Raw genomic sequence first — 6,000 nt, forward strand, 5'->3', positions numbered from 1 at the left:
GGGCTCGGACTTCGTGCACGCCGCACCTTGGAGCACACATCGGAGCGCTCCCGGGTTCGCACCAGCATTGCGCACCTTTGATGCGCTGCCTTCACTAATTTCCAGAAAAGGCAAAAAAAAGAAAAAAATGAGATTTTAAAATTTCCGTTTTGAAAGATAGTGAAAAAAACGGAACGCGGGTGCCATCTTGAGCCCGCCCTGGTGTGCAGCCCAGGCAAGTTGTGCGCACCAAGGCACCCACCCTGGCCAAGGTGGGTCACGGGGTGGGTCCTAGGGTGGGTAACGGGGTGGGTACTAAGGTGCGTGCCAAGGTGGGTCATAGGGTGGGTGCCAAGGTGGGCACCAGGGTGGGTGTGCACCAACCCTAGCCAGGGTAGGTCACGGGGTGGTTGTCGGGGTGGGCGTCAAGGAGCCAAGGTGGGTGGCAAGTAGCCAAGTTGCGTGCCAAGGTGGGTGTCGGGGTGGGTGCCAAGGATCCAAGGTGGGTGCCAAGGAACCAAGGTGGGTGTCTGGGTGGGTGCCGAGGTGGGAGCCAGGGTGGGTCCCAAGGTGAGTGCAAAGGTGGGTGCCAGGGTCAAGGTGAGTGCCAATGTGGGTTCCAAGGTGCCAGGGTCAGGGTGAGTGCCAATGTGGGTTCAAAGGTGCTAAGTTGGGTGCGAGGTTGGGTGCGAGGGTGGGTGGGTGCCAAGGTGTGCTAGGTGGAAGCCCGGGTGGGTCGGCATCCCATGGGTGTCGAGTTGGGTGCCTGATGGGTGCTTCTTGTCAAGTTTTAGTCGTCGGGACTCATTTCGAGCCTTAGAGGTCGTTTCTTGTCCGGTTGCCCTGTCTTCGACCTGGGAACCCAATTTTGGTCCTCGGGTCCCATTTTTTTTTGTCTCGCATCCCACTTTTGGCCTGTGGCCTTTTCGGGGTCGATTCTCGTTTTGGGCATCAGAGCATGTTTCTTCTCCTAAAACCCAATATTTGTTTATTAAGTCTCGGAACACATTTTTGTTCTCGTGGACCCATCATGGGTCTTGGAACGCATTTGTGGTCCTTGGGTCCCATTTTGCATCCCGAAACTTGTGTTTTGGTGCTTGATCCCTATTTTGGGTGCCCACCTTGCACCAAGTGCGCACCCGGGGCAAACCGAGCGCCTTGGTGCACCGGGGCAAGATCGAGCGTGCACCCGAGGCGCCCCGAACATGCACCAAGGTGCACTCGGCCCACATGTGAGCGCAGGTCGTTGCGCCCGAGGTGGTGTGTGGGCACCGCGTTGCAGACGGGACACTGCACGCACACGACGCCCCCTACAGGTGCACGCACGTAGGCCGGGCCGGGTGCACACCCGACGCCCTAGCAAGGTGCGCGCACCCGGGCAGGGCTCACACTTGGCGAACGGGGCGCACTTCGCGAGGGAGGGTGTGCACCTCGACGGGGGTGGGTGGCCGGGGTGGATTCGCACGTGGGTCGCGGTTTGCTAAGTACACACTGCGACAAGCTCATAACGGGTGCGATCATACCAGCGTTAGTGCACCGGATCCCATCAGAACTCCGCAGTTAAGCGCGCTTGGGCCGAAGTAGTACTGGGATGGGTGACCTCCCGGGAAGTCCCGGTGTTGCACCCTTTTTTAGTTTTTCGCCGGGCATCGCAATGCTATTTGAATAAACCTTTTGCCCGTTTGCGTTCTCGTCGGGGCCGGGCCGGGCCGGGGTGCGCTGCCCGCACTACCGCGCGCGCGGGGGCGACACCGAGCGCGCACCCGAGGCGCCCCGAGCACACAGGCCACGGTGCAACCCGGGCGTTGTGCGCGCACCCCGGTGCGCCCGAGGTGCTGCGCGCGCACCCAGGTGAAATCGGTGTGCACCTCGGCCAGTGCGCGCTCGGTCGAGTCGCGCACGTTGGCCAAGGTGCACGGTGATGTTTCTTACTCTAAGGTTCCGCACCAGACGCCCGGGACAGGTGAGCGAAGCTGGGCGGGGCCGGGTGCGCGGCCGGGGCAGGTGCACGCAGCTGGAGAGAGCTTTGGAGCACACTTCGGAGCGCACCAATGATGCGCTCCATTCAAAAGTTTCCTGAAAAGGCAAAAAAAGTTGAGATTATAGAATTTCCCACTTGAGAGATTGTAAAAAAAAAAAATTTAAAATGAAGGAAACGCGGGTGCCAAGGTGTGCGCAGCCCAGCCAAGGTGTGCGCACCAAGGCGCCCACCCTGGCGAAGGTGCACGCAAGGTGCGCACCCGAGGCAAACCGGACAATTAACCCAACTTTCGACTTTGCGCGCACCTTGGAGCGCACTTCGGAGCGCTCCTTGGTGCGCACCAATCTTGGGCACCTCGGAGTGCACCATGGCGCCCACCAAGGTGCGCACCCGGGGCAAACCGAGCTCCGACTTCGTGCGCACCTTGGAGCGCACGAAAGGTGCGCACCATGGCGCCCACCAAGGTGCGCAGCCCAGCCAAGGCGTGCGCATCAAGGTGCGCACCCTGGCGAAGGTGCGCACCCGGGGCAAACCGAGCTCCGACTTCGTGCGCACCTTGGAGCGCACAAAAGGTGCGCAACCCAGCCAAGGTGTGCGCACCCCGGTCAAACCGAGCTCCGAATCGTGCGCACCAGAGGTGCACGCCATCGTGCGCACCTTGGAGCACACTTCGGAGCCCTCCTTGGTGCGCGCCGATGTTGCGCACCTCGGAGCGCACCCGGGGAAAACAATGCAATTAACCCGACTTTCGACTTCGTGGGCACCTCGGAGCGCTCTCGGGTTCGCACCTCGGAGCACACCGAGGTGCGCACCTTTGATGCGCTGCCTTCACCAATTTCCAGAAAAGGCAAGAAAACATTGAGAAGGTGTGCGCACCGAGGTGCCCACCCTGGCGAAGGTGCACGCGAGGTGCGCACCCGGGGCAAACCGGGCTCCGACTTCGTGCACGCCGCACCTTGGAGCACACTTCGGAGCGCTCCTTGGTGCGCACCAGGGCGCGCAACCCAGCCGAGGTGCCCACCCCGGCGAAGGTGCACGCGAGGTGCGCACCCGGGGCAAACCGGGCTCCGACTTCGTGCACGCCATGGTGCCCACCGCGGCGAAGGTGCACGCGAGGTGCGCACCCGGGGCAAACCGGGCTCCGACTTCGTGCACGCCGCACCTTGGAGCACACTTCGGAGCGCTCCTTGGTGCGCACCATGGTGCCCACCAGGGCGCGCAACCCCGCCGAAGGTGCACGCGAGGTGCGCACCCGGGGCAAACCGGGCTCCGACTTCGTGCACGCCGCACCTTGGAGCACACTTCGGAGCGCTCCTTGGTGCGCACCATGGTGCCCACCAGGGCGCGCAACCCCGCCGAAGGTGCACGCGAGGTGCGCACCCGGGGCAAACCGGGCTCCGACTTCGTGCACGCCGCACCTTGGAGCACACTTCGGAGCGCTCCTTGGTGCGCACCAGGGCGCGCAACCCAGCCGAGGTGCCCACCCCGGCGAAGGTGCGTACCCGGGGCAAACCGGGCTCCGACTTCGTGCACGCCGCACCTTGGAGCACACTTCGGAGCGCTCCTTGGTGCGCACCATGGTGCCCACCAGGCCGCGCAACCCAGCCAAGGTGTGCGCACCAAGGTGCACGCGAGGTGCGCACCCGGGGCAAACCGGGGTCCGACTTCGTGCACGCCGCACCTTGGAGCACACATCGGGGCGCTCCCGGGTTCGCACCGGCGTTGCGCACCGTGGTGGGCACCTCGGAGCACACCAAGGTGGGCAGCGAGGTGCGCACCTTTGATGCGATGCCTTCACTAATTTCCATAAAAGGCAAAAAAAAAACGAGATTTTAAAATTTCCGTTTTGAAAGATAGTGAGAAAAAGGGAATGCTGGTGCCATCTTGAGCCCGCCCTGGTGCGCAGCCCAGCCAAGGTGTGCGCACCAAGGTGCCCACCCTGGCGAAGGTGCGCGCCCGGGCAATTAACCCAACTTCCAACTTCGCGCGCGCCAGGGTGGGAGCGCACCCAACAACCGGGCCTGGGAAGAGCCAATGCGAGAAACCCCACCAAACGCTCTGACAAAAAAAGAGGGGGCGCTCCAGTAACCCCGCTTCGGAGCGCACCCTGGGCAAACCCAGCCAAGGTGCCCACCCCGGCCAAGGTGCAGGCGAGGTGCGCACCCGGGGCAAACCGGGCTCCGACAACGTGCACGCCGCACCTTGGAGCACACTTCGTAGCGCTCCCGGGTGCGCACCTCAGAGCACACCAAGGTGGGCAGCGAGGTGCGCACCTTTGATGCGCTGCCTTCACTAATTTCCAGAAAAGGCAAAAAAAAAAGGAGATTTTAAAATTTCCGTTTTGAAAGATAGTGAAAAAAACGGAACGCGCGTGCCATCTTGAGCCCGCCCTGGTGCGCAGCCCAGGTAAGGTGCCCACCCTGGCAAAGGTGCGCACCCGGGCAATTAACCCTACTTCCGACTTCGTGCGCGCCAGGGTGGCAACCGGGCCTCGGAAGAGCCAATGCGAGAAACCCCACCAAACGCTCCGACAAAAAAAGAGGCGGCGCTCCAATAACCCCGCTTCGGAGCGCAGCCGGGGCAAACCCAGCCAAGGTGCCCACCCCGACGAAGGTGCACGCGAGGTGCGCACCCGGGGCAAACCGGGCTCCGACAACGTGCACGCAGCACCTTGGAGCACACTTCGAAGCACTCCCGGGTGCCCACCGGCGTTGCGCACCGTGGTGGGCAGCGAGGTGCGCACCTTTGATGCGCTGCCTTCACTAATTTCCAGAAAAAGGCAAAAAAAAATGAGATTTTAAAATTTCCGTTTTGAAAGATAGTGAAAAAAAAGGAACGCGGGTGCCATCTTGAGCCCGCCCTGGTGCGCAGCCCAGGCAAGGCATGCGCACCAAGGTGCCCACCCGAGGTGCACACCCGGGGCAAACCGGGCTCCGACTTCGTGCAGGCCGCACCTTGGAGCACACTTCGGAGCGCTCCTTGGTGCGCACCATGGTGCCCACCAGGGCGCGCAACCCAGCCAAGGTCTGCACACCAAGGTGCCCACCCCGGCGAAGGTGCACGCGAGGTGCGCACCCGGGGCAAACCGGGCTCCGACTTCGTGCACGCCATGGTGCCCACCGCGGCGAAGGTGCACGCGAGGTGCGCACCCGGGGCAAACCGGGCTCCGACTTCGTGCACGCCGCACCTTGGAGCACACTTCGGAGCGCTCCTTGGTGCGCACCATGGTGCCCACCAGGGCGCGCAACCCAGCCAAGGTGTGCGCACCAAGGTGCACGCGAGGTGCGCACCCGGGGCAAACCGGGGTCCGACTTCGTGCACGCCGCACCTTGGAGCACACATCGGAGCGCTCCCAGGTTCGCACCAGCGTTGCGCACCTTTGATGCGCTGCCTTCACTAATTTCCAGAAAAGGCAAAAAAAAACGAGATTTTAAAATTTCCGTTCTGAAAGATAGTGAAAAAAACGGAACGCGGGTGCCATCTTGAGCCCTTCCTGGTGCGCAGCCCAGGCAAGTTGTGCGCACCAAGGTGCCCACCCTGGCGGAGGTGCGCGCCCGGGGCAATCCGGGCTCCGACTTCGTGCACTGCATGGTGCCCACCAAGGCGCGCAACCCAGCCAAGGTGCCCACCGCAGCGAAGGTGCACGCGAGGTGCGCACCCGAGGTGCACACCCGGGGCAAACCGGGCTCCGACTTCGTGCACGCCGCACCTTGGAGCACACTTCAGAGCGCTCCTTGGTGCGCACCAGGGCGCGCAACCCAACCAAGGTCTGCACACCAAGGTGCTCACCCCGGCGAAGGTGCACGCGAGGTGCGCACCCGGGGCAAACCGGGCTCGGACTTCGTGCACGCCGCACCTTGGAGCACACATCGGAGCGCTCCCGGGTTCGCACCAGCATTGCGCACCTTTGATGCGCTCCAATAACCCCACTTCGGAGCGCACCAGAAACCCCACTGGACGCTTGGGCAAAAATGTAATGCGCACCCGAAGCCCCTACCCAGAAATCCCCAGTTCGGACATGGGGAGCTGCAACGGTAAAA

General features: G+C 62.8%; 1 non-coding gene across 1 annotated transcript; it reads left to right on the forward strand.

Annotated features, from left to right (window-relative positions):
* Positions 1 to 1,488: 1,488 nt before the first annotated feature.
* LOC131861779 (5S ribosomal RNA) lies at positions 1,489 to 1,607 on the forward strand. Its single transcript, XR_009360810.1, has one exon. It is a non-coding gene; the product is annotated as a 5S ribosomal RNA (ribosomal RNA).
* The last annotated feature ends 4,393 nt before the right edge of the window (positions 1,608 to 6,000 follow it).

The sequence above is a fragment of the Cryptomeria japonica genome, unplaced genomic scaffold (assembly GCF_030272615.1).
Source record: "Cryptomeria japonica unplaced genomic scaffold, Sugi_1.0 HiC_scaffold_33, whole genome shotgun sequence".
Classification (NCBI taxonomy): Eukaryota; Viridiplantae; Streptophyta; class Pinopsida; order Cupressales; family Cupressaceae; genus Cryptomeria; species Cryptomeria japonica.